The sequence below is a fragment of the Spinacia oleracea genome, chromosome 4 (genome assembly GCF_020520425.1).
Source record: "Spinacia oleracea cultivar Varoflay chromosome 4, BTI_SOV_V1, whole genome shotgun sequence".
Classification (NCBI taxonomy): domain Eukaryota; kingdom Viridiplantae; phylum Streptophyta; class Magnoliopsida; order Caryophyllales; family Amaranthaceae; genus Spinacia; species Spinacia oleracea.
In genome coordinates, this window is record NC_079490.1 from 87,180,329 (window position 1) to 87,191,260 (window position 10,932).

Below are 10,932 nucleotides of genomic sequence, written 5' to 3' on the forward strand. Positions count from 1 at the left end.
AGAAAATCTACGTTACATTTTGCCGCTAAATTACCTAAGAACGAGAAAATTGGGGACTTAGAGTTGCTAGCCCCTCTACAGTTCCAACTTAGAAGACTCATTTGATAACTATAGGCTGTTCCTGGCCAGCCGCACCACTCGGTTTCAGAATGTTAATGGAGGTGGTGTTGCCCTGACCCTCTGACTCTGATTCAAGCATCCATATTTCCTCCCAAATATCATCATCCTTGTTCAAACCAAACCTGAGTTTTCCCCTCCCCTCATAAGATAGTTGAGCCTTCAGTTTCTTCCAAGGGGAGCCTTTGTTGTTAGCAATCCCCTCACAATTGTCGGGAGTTCCTTGACCTTGGATGATGCGCTTGAGTGTAGCTGGTTCTTCAAACAGCGCAGCTTGGATTTCCCTTTCCAGAGAAGCACACCATTTTTTCCTCCTAGGACCCTCCTGATGTTGACGCATCCCTGCTCTTTTCTTATATATCATTTTCTTGACTTCGTGCTCATAATACTCAGGTTCAATATCACAGGAGTTTATGGAGGAAGAGTCTGAGCCAAAGCAAGGTAATCCAGTTTCATAACATGATCGAGTTCTATCGATTCGAGGGACGAGGGGGCAGTGGTAAATGAGTCAGATGAGGTAGGGTGGGTGTTGGGGCCATGTTTAGGATCTTCGGGGTGGGGTTGGTATGGTTCCAGGGAAGTGGGTAGCTTTTTTGATGATGAAGAGGATTCAGCTATAGAGTTTTTGTTTAGGGATGAAAATTCGGAGGAGACCAGGTGTTTTGGAATGGACCCAAAATGAATGTCAGCAAACAACATCCTTGGTGAAGATGGAGAGTTTGGTATGAAGGGGTCCATAAAGGGGTTTTTTGGGACCACGAGTCTGTCACTTTCCTCTAAAATAACCTTTTCTGGAGAAACTAACACAAGAAAAACTGACAATGGGTGGAAAATTTCCATTTCTGAAGACATGTGGGTCAAAATTCTTTGTTTGATAGGTACTGGACGAGGGGGAAGAAATATGTTGTTTTGACAAAAGTGGTAGGGTTTGTGAAGTGGAAGTGAGATTGTGTTTGGGTATAAATAGAACTGGGATTGGTTCAAAAGTGGTCCAAGGGAAGTACAGGTAGTTGGGTGCAATGAAGAGTTGAATTTAAATTCGAACGCCACTTCCAGGGGGAATTTAGTTTCTGTAACTGGAAAGGGGGCTTGGTTGGAGTCAGACAGAAATGTTCCCCAAAGAGAAGGGATAAATATGGTTGGGAGGCTCTCATTAATAAGGGTGTGAGGTGTGTTCCAGTTAATAGAAAATAGTAGCAGGTCAAAGCAGGTTTCAATAATAACTCCCTTAGGTTTTAGACTTCTAAGAGGACATGGAGTTAAATGAAAAACTGGTAGACCGTCATTAAGAAGAAAGTCTTTACTGGAATTGAGATAGTCTACTGAAATCTTATTTAAGGCTAAGTTTGAAAGTAGGGGGTTTGAAACACTGACCCGAGGAGAAATTAGAGCTATGCTAGCCCTGCAGGTTTGACTTGGGGTTCTGGGAGACCAACCCGTTTGTGGGTAAGCCGACCGTTGAACTGCCGGATTGATTTCTTCCGTTTGCTCGGCGTTTGCTGACCACCAGGCGGTGGTTGGGTAAGAAGGGATAACAATGGCCGGCAATTCTTTCATACCCCTTCTCTGTCTGATAGATCCTATGCTGGCTAGATCAGCAGCCTGTGTTGTTGTTTGCCTTTTGGTGGAGAAGTGTGTTGCATCATCTTGTGTAGTTCTTTTCCTTTTGTTGTTGGTTTCGCCCTGCTTTGTCGAGTTTGAATTTGCCCTAGACCTCGAGGAACGGGTGTGAGGAGATCGTTGGTGGCACTGGCGGAGGTTCCCATTTGGTGGCGGTTGGGGTGGTTGAGAGGAGTTAGAAGAGGAGTCACTATCAAAATCCAAACTCAGTAGGTGTCTATTACCCATGGTTGGAAGTATCTGCAGATTTATCCTCGTCGTTTTAAATTTCTCGACATCATCAAGACCCATGATTCTCTTTGAGTAGAGTGGTGGAGCCGGAACTTCCTCCATGAAATCAAAGTTAGAGCCACAGATTTCCCTTAGGCGATGATCAATTTCTATTTTTGCTGGTTCTTCGTTAATTCTACAGTTTGGTTTTCGGTGGCCTATCTTCCCACAGTTCTGGCAAAAGTTGAATATTCCTTCATAACGGAGATGTACCCATTTGAAATTGCCCCTTCTGAATTCATAGTAAAAACCGGGGATGATTACTCTGTCTACCGGAATGATAAGCTTAGCCCGCAAAAGGGCTTTTGGTCCCTCCATTCTTGATTCCGCATCAAAACGGATAACTTTCCCAATTCTTTCCAGTGCTCTCTGAGCAACATGGACGTTATTTTCGGGAGTCGGAATTCCTTCAATTTTTACCCAGAAATATGATTCCCCAAAATCAATATTCGTCAGCGAAGCCCCCATGTGCCAACCCTTGAAGATGACCAACGCGCCCTTAAACGATGCGGACCCAATAGAAAGGAGGTTATCACGGTCAGCCATATTGTTGCAGAAGAAGAAGAACTTGTCTCTTGAGTGATGAGCTTTTTGAACTTGAATCGGCCCATTACTTTTTTCAGAATTGGTAGACCCATGATTGAATTTGTTGCTCCGAGAAGCTTCTGTAATCTTTGATCTTTGCTACTACCAACAGGCTGAATTTATCTGAATCAGGGGGGGTATCGTGTTGAGAGTGATGGATAATTATACCCTTTCGGATTGGTGAGGACTGATTCATTGTACAAAGGTTGAAGACGTAAGAAGAGAAAGAGTAAGAGGGGGAGAGGACAAAGAGTAAGGTAGAGAAGATAGAGATTGCTCTAGAGTTTAGAGAGAGAGGCTCTCGTGAAGAGAGAGAAGTGTCTAAGCGTTTCAAGTTAATATGGCTTAATCGACAATGCCACATATAGGTGAGATTTGAATCATCCTTTTTGGCCTTTTTGTTATTTATGTTATAAACTTGTTTGTCGTGATCTAATAAATAAAGTCCATTGACTAATCTAGCAGATCCATAAAACATCTCTTGAAAATAAAACGAACAACTATTGTCTTTTATTAAAAAGGAAAATGCCTTAGCATCTAAGCAAGAAACTGAAATGATGTTTTTAGTAAGACTTGGAACATGGAAACATTCTTCCAGTTCCAAAACTAGCCTAGAGGGCAACGACAAATAATAAGTTCCTACAGCTAATGCAGCAATCCGTGCTCCATTTCCCACTCGTAGGTCGACTTCACCCTTGCTTAACTTTGTACTTCTTCTTAGTCCCTGTGGATTGGAACATAAGTGTGAGCCACAACCTGTATCTAATACCCAAGAAGTTGAATTAGCAAGTATACAGTCTATAACGAAAATACCTGAAGATGGAACGACTGTTCCGTTCTTCTGATCTTCCTTTAGCTTCAAGCAATCTCTCTTCCAATGCCCCTTCTTCTTGCAGTAGAAGCATTCGGATTCAGAAGTGGGTTGACTGACCTTCCTCTTTTCAGATTTGGCGCCAGCTGGTTGCTTAGTCTGGCTGGCCTTGTTGCCACCTTTCTTAGCATTCCTCTTCTTTCCAGATTTCTTGAACTTGCCCCCACGCACCATAAGCACATCCTCCTTATCACTTTTGAGCGTCTTTTCAGCGGTCTTCAGCATACCGTGAAGCTCAGTGAGCGTTTTTTCCAGACTATTCATACTGTAGTTCAGTTTGAACTGATCATACCCGCTATGAAGAGAATGGAGGATGGTGTCTATAGCCATTTCCTGTGAAAATTACTGATCCAGCCGACTCATATTCTCAATGAGTCCAATCATTTTGAGAACATGTGGACTTACGGGCTCGCCTTTCTTAAGCTTGGTCTCAAGAATTTGCCTATGAGTCTCGAATCTTTCGACTCGAGCCAGATCTTGGAACATGTTCTTCAACTCACTGATGATTGTGAAAGCATCTGAGTTGATGAACGTTTTCTGCAGATCTGCAATCATGGTGGCGAGCATTAGACATTTCACATCCTTGTTGGCATCAATCCAACGATTGAGGGCTGCCTGAGTGACCCCGTCGCCTGCGGCTTCGGGCATCGCCTCATCTAGGACATACTCCTTTTCTTCCTGCATAAGAACTATTTGCAAGTTCCTTTGCCAGTCAAGGAAGTTTTTCCCGTTCAACTTCTCCTTTTCGAGAATTGACCGAATGTTGAATGAATTGTTGTTTGCCATAGTTAAAACTACAATTGAAAAGAAAAACAAATAAATAACCATTCACAGTTTCTCTTAATAAACTTAAATTCTAGCATACATGCATAATTCAATGTTCATTAAGCATTTTATTCAAGTTATGTGTTCCTGCAGGTGTGAATAAAATGATTCCAAGATCCTAAAATCATTGAAGAATTAAGCACAGTTTGTCGACTTAATCCTAAAACATCTTAGGTAAGCAAAAACCTTTTGCTAATAGTCTAGAAACTACTCTTGGTTGATAGGTACGTCAAAGAACTTATTAGGTAAACCTATCGGTTTTGCCACGACATAAAAGGACTCCTTACTTATATCGTTGAGTTTCACCAAAACTAACATGTACTCACAATTATTTGTGTACCTTGCCCCTTTAGGACCAATAAGTAACACCTCGCTGAGCGAAAACTATTACTAGATTGATGTAAAGGATATCCAAGCAAGTGTATATTTTGGCATGGCACCTTTGAACTCAATTTTTAAGTTTGGAACTTAAGGCTCTTACTATGTTGGTTAGATTTTAAGTGAACTAAAATCCTTAATCATGCAACATAATCAAGCTTTGATCTCATGCATATTTAAGACATATTTAAAAGCAATAAATAACTTAAAACATGCATAAGATAAATGTGATCTACTATGGCCCGACTTCATCTTGAAGCAATAAATAACTTAAAACATGCATAAGATAAATGCATAAGATAAATGTGAAAATCTCCGTGGGAGGCACCATTTTCTTCAAATAGGATAAGCTATAATTAAACTAATTACAACTATTTGATGGTACGCAGACCATATTTGAATTGAAAAACAATTTTGGTTCTTTAGACCAATTACATTCAAATTAATGGTACGCAGACCATATTTTCTATCCTATTTGGGCCATACTAGTCACTTCATAACCTGCAAAACAGTACATATACAATATATACCATTCACCCATTCATTATCATGAATGGCCCACATAGCTGGTTAGTAAAACACGTTATGCATCACATAAATATTTGCAGCAATTAATCAAGGGCACCAATAATCTACCAATTATTCAGTCCTTATTAATTCTAATCAAGTTGTTTTAACCTTAAGGATTTGTAGACCTAATCAAGAGTTTATGACTAAAAGGGCTCCCACTTAAACCAATAAATTCATATGCTTTACTAATTTTAAACATAAAAATGTATTTCTAGTCTAACCGGAAACATACAAATTTAATTAAAATTTAAAGCTCATATAAATTTATAATTGAATCCATAAATTTAATTTATTTTCAGTCGTATTTAAATTAATTCATGATTTTAATTTTAGTAAAACAATTAGAATAAATAAAATTTATTATAATTACAATATCAAAATTAAAATCCAAGAAAATAATTTAAATTATTAATTTTAAAATTAATTAAAATTACGTAAACTGAAAATTTCAAATTAAAATTTTAAGAACGATCTAATCGTGATGCAACATCACCACGCAACGCACAGCCATAGGCCACACGCACGCAGCCATCGCTGGGCATGTGCGCGCAGCCCATGCGCTGCGTCGCATCTGCTGCTGCATTCCATCGCAAGGCATCCGAGGCACGCTTGGCCTCAGGCTCGCTTCGCGCCTGCCCTCGTCGCACGCGAGCTTGCGCTCATCGCACGAGGCAGTAGCATGCGAGCAGGCGCTCGCTGCGCGCGAGCGATCGATGCTGGGCGTAGCGCTCGTGGCACGCGAGCTTGCGCTCGCTGCGCGCGAGGCTTCGCACGCTTGCGCGAGGCAGTGCGCGCTGTGGCGCAGCTTGCTTGCTGCCCACACGCAACTTCTCGTGCCTTGCTTTCGCCCTTCACTACTACAAAAATGGGCAAAGAGACCCGTCCAAAATGGCCAAAGAGACCTCATGTGAGGGGGTCTCTATCTCAAAGGTCTCTTTGATAATGAGACCCCCTTATCTAGAGGAGGTCTGTTTGTTAAAATCTAGAGACCCCTTATGTAAGAAAGGGGGTCTGTTATATAAACTGTATTTAAAATATTTTAGAAGGCAAAGAGACCTGTTATTAGAAATATGAGGTCTATCTGTTTAAAATGTTAAGACCCCATACGTAAGATAAGGGGTCTCTTTGAATTTTTTAATATATTTTTATTCAAGAATTTAAGACCCATATATAAGATAGGAGGTCTCTTTGAATTTTTTATATTTTTTTATCCAATAAGTTCAGACCCCTTATATAAGAAAGGGGATCTCTTTGAATATTTTATTATTATACCTAGAGATCCCCTTTTATACATAACAGATCTCTTTTCTTTTAATTTTAATTAAAAAAAAGTAGCGAAAGCAGGCAATAAACCTGCTACTATGCGAAACTACATGCACCTGCTGCTAAGAGAAATTAGTTCTGCTAAACAATAATTGAATAATAATTCCACAATAATACATATCATAAACCTATGATAATTAGAAACTATAAACAAATAGTTCATGATCGATCATGAAAAAAAAGAAAAAACAAACTACATTACATCTAAAGTTTGTACCAAGTACAAGAAATATCTAACTCTATGCACTCATTTAAACAATTAAACCTTGCATCTTCATTAGTATAATATGCTCCACGTTGATGCCTGAATTGAATCTGTAAGTTGACAAATGTAAGGGAATTATTATAATAAAGAAAAAACACAAGACAAGACATATAGACATGATCATCTCTAATGCTTAAACAGATCTAATAGACTAAGGAAGTTAACAAGCATATTGGTATTCCTGCTTACGACCTGTTTACAAACCCAACAATTTCAAAACTCTAAGTAGGTACAAAATTTACCTAAGCCTGGTACATGGAGTAAAAAATTGTATAGCGGCGTCACAAACACAATTGAACTTTCCATAAAAAGGATACAAGTGAATTTGTAGTTCAACATACATCCTTTCTGTTGTTCAACACTACATAGTACAATTCTAATAAGCATAATTCAAAAAGGATCCCAGCACAATGCATTCTGTCATCTAACGAGTTAAAATATTCTGGTAAGCATAAGTAGGTTATCCCCCACCCATAAAACAAGGAAAAAGAGAACAGAAAATGGGGTTTGTAACCTGGTCTAGCCCATAGTTCGCCAAACTGCGTTACCAATTAAGAAGATTTTGGGCAACCTGTCTTACTTAATATGCAGACAAGTGATGATGGAGCTAATGGTTAGAAAAAAAAGGTTGTCCATAAGATGAGGATGATATCCCAATTAGGGTAGTGTAAAATAGTAAGAATTGTACTCAGCAAGAATGTCAAACAGTAAGAATTAAATTAAAAAATTGTAATCAACATGAATGTCAAAAAATGAACTAGTTCCTTCAGCTCACGTACTCAAGGAGATTGTTATCATATAGTATAATAATATGATCCCAAAACGCAAACACCCACCTACTCAGAGAGATTGTAGGCTATGTCAATAGAGTTCCATATCTCGGCCAATCCAAGTCAAATAGGATGAGTTGGCGCAACATTTGAAAATTTCATGCAAATTCAAACAAAGACATAATTTCCATCAGAATTTCCCTCCACTAAAAGACATGGGCACTACATATATCAAAATTCGGCAAGAAAACCCTTAATTATCTAGCTGAATATTGCAACAACAACATCAGAAAAATCATACTCCCTCCGTCCCGGAATACTTGACCTGTTTTCCTTATCGGGTCGTCCCTTAATACTTGACCTGTTTCTAAAAATGGAAATATTCTAACAATATTATATTATTTCTCACTCCACCCCTATTAACCCACCTACCCCCTACTCAAAATTCAACCCCTACTCTCCCCCAACCCCACCTCTTAACCCACCTCCCACTAACTACATTAAAATAATACTCCACTATCAACTACTACCTATTAAATTAAATAAGTCAATTCAAGTCCCTTAAACTCTGTGCCGGTCAAACCGGGTCGAGTATTCCGGGATGGAGGGAGTACATGTGAATTATGGATATCAGTATATCACATATCAGTAGCACAATTACACAAGTACAATCATACATGGTTAGGAGTATTCTCATTGTACAGGCTATGATAGAAACCTTTTGCAAGTTTCTCTCTCACTATCCCAGCTGAATATAACCAGAACGGAAATTGTGTCCTTCTACAATAATACTAATATATCTTAAACGTATTGAAACTAACAACATTAATCTGTAAACCAGTACAATGAGATCTGCTTTACCTAGAGATACAAGTTTCATCTAATTAACTATGGTGTTTTTCATTTACACTTGCCAATTTTTACTGATAAATGCATTGTGATACACCATTTATAGGTGCCGAGTAATCGATTACTATGGAGTATAATAATATTTCAATAATGATAATGCGTTTTTCCCTTCACTTATTGGGAAAAACTTCACCCCTGTTATAGTGACAAATTTAAGACGGAAGATAGAACTCACAGTTAGAATCATAGAGCAGATGGCTTTGAACCTTCCTCGTGCTCTAAAGGGATTGGAGTGTAGTCAACAGTAGTAACTTGAAATTGTGTCTGCAGGTAACGAAACCAACTAGCCTGTAACAAAGAATAAATAATAGTGACAAGAACAACAAAGCACAAAATCAAAACCGAAGTGCATCATTTTGACCTAAAGAAAACATAGATCAAGACCACTGTGCTAAATCCAACTAATTGCCCAACAGTTAGGAAACATGAGAAATTTGTCAACAGAGCCTTTGAGTCTTGCCTAAATTTTACTCATTAAAGGTGTTAAAGGCATTTTCCCCTTGTTAGCTAGCTTGCAAGTTATGCAAATATACTTTTTTCATACCGAAAGCACAAGCTCCCTCTTCCTATGAAAGCATAAATTAAATAAGCTAATAATCATTTGCTCATAAAACAGAAGTGTAAACTTGTGAAATCCAATCATTCTAATCATGATGTCCCAAAAATTCAAACACAATTGGTTGGTAAAATAATAATTTCTTCAACCTTAGCTCTAATGAACTAAGGTTGGTGGACTTTTATGGGACCAATGCCCCGGAAACATGAAACTGGTGGAAACCAGTAATAAAGGACTAAAGGAAGTACTACAAAATACAAAAGACCGAACTGCCGAAGTATTCGGGATATTAAATCAGTGATGTTTGAATTTCATTAGTGCGCAACAAGTGAAACTAGTTATGGCAAAAAATTCCAAATGGTAAGTGTCATCATTCTGAATTCGTATCTTATTATGCATAACCAAATCAACCCTGTTATAAAAGAATACGCGAGAAGAAACTACTACTACATAAACATCAATAGATGAGCTTTATCTTTTTGACGCATGATATTTTTTTATTGAAAAGGGGGATTGAAATCAAAACAGAACAAGAAATCCTAATAAGCAAAGAGACATAAACTCCGCTTTCTACGAAAGCCCTCACCGCTTCCCCTCTTCACTCTTTGTATGTGTCTCTCCCTCACCCAATGAAAGAAATGCTAACTAACCTCTGAAGAATTTAAATAATTGATTCTTATGTCGGTGATAACATCCATCGCGTACAGATTAAAAACGTTGCACAATTCAAACTGAAGGCAAATTTGAAAATGCAAGCTAGTACAAACGCAAATCTAGCGCACACTGGCATAATAAACTCTTAAAATCCACACTAGCATAATAAACTCTTAAAAATAGGCAGAAAATTCAATCATTAATCCCATAAGAAAGGATAATACCTAACATGGGTCACATTTTTTGTAAAATTCGATCATCAATATTTGCACCCCTAAAAAAGCAGAAAAAAAATTCTATAACAAATGCATTACAAAACGATAAAACTAATTCCATTTAATTATAGTGAAAAATAAATCGCGATTAAATTACACCATCATTGCAGAACTCATTTGAAGGAGAAAATTGATTTTATTACCTAGATATTCATAGATCGGTGCGTACTGAAAGAATTTGGAATCGAAGGCCTTCAAAGCAAGACAACACCGACGCTGCGAAGAAGATGAAAGAAGACAAAAAAAATTAAACAATCATAACCCGCATTTATCTTACCAGATAGTTGTTTATCAAACAAATCAACAACCCTGATTTTCCCGACACCAATTAATCTACATGGAACTTTCCCAGTGAGAAGATTAAACGACAAATTAAATTAACAAGACGAAAACGAAAACGAAATAAAGTTTCTTATCAACGGATCCTCCTGGAGATATTACTCCGCGGAAGCTTAACCTCCTCAAATTCCACCACTCTCCCTTTTCGGAAGGAATCTAGCCGGATAACGCTTTGTTTGGAATCGGATAAACCCTAAGATCCCTCAAGTTCCGGCGATAATTGAGGAGGGAAGATGCACAGAAACAAATATAATAAGAAGTAGGAATCGAATTGAAGCAGATTTGTCGTCCTTTACAGATGATTTGTCGAAGGAGACCAAATTCATTAGGAGATTAGAGGAGAGAGGGAGAGAGGAGAAGATAGATGGAGGAAAAGCCCTCTATTAGATTTTTTATTTACTAAAATATGTACGAAGGAGGAAAAAAAGAGACCCGTTAACCTGAAAGACAGATCTCTCCTTTTTTTTTCATTGTTCATTTTTGCGGGACCAGTACATAGAGAGACCCGTCAGCTTAAAAATGGGTCTTTTATTTCTCTCATTTTATTTTATGCGGACATGTGGTGGGACCCTTTGACACAGTAGAGACCCGTTGCCCTAAACGGT

General features: G+C 38.3%; 1 long non-coding RNA gene across 1 annotated transcript; it reads right to left on the reverse strand.

The window, feature by feature from the left end:
* Positions 1–6,631: 6,631 nt before the first annotated feature.
* On the reverse strand, positions 6,632–10,479 carry LOC130459969 (uncharacterized). The gene is made up of 3 exons (XR_008919743.1): positions 10,132–10,479; positions 8,679–8,791; positions 6,632–6,874 (listed from the first exon to the last, which is right to left on the reverse strand). It is a non-coding gene; the product is annotated as an uncharacterized lncRNA (long non-coding RNA).
* Positions 10,480–10,932: the final 453 nt, after the last annotated feature.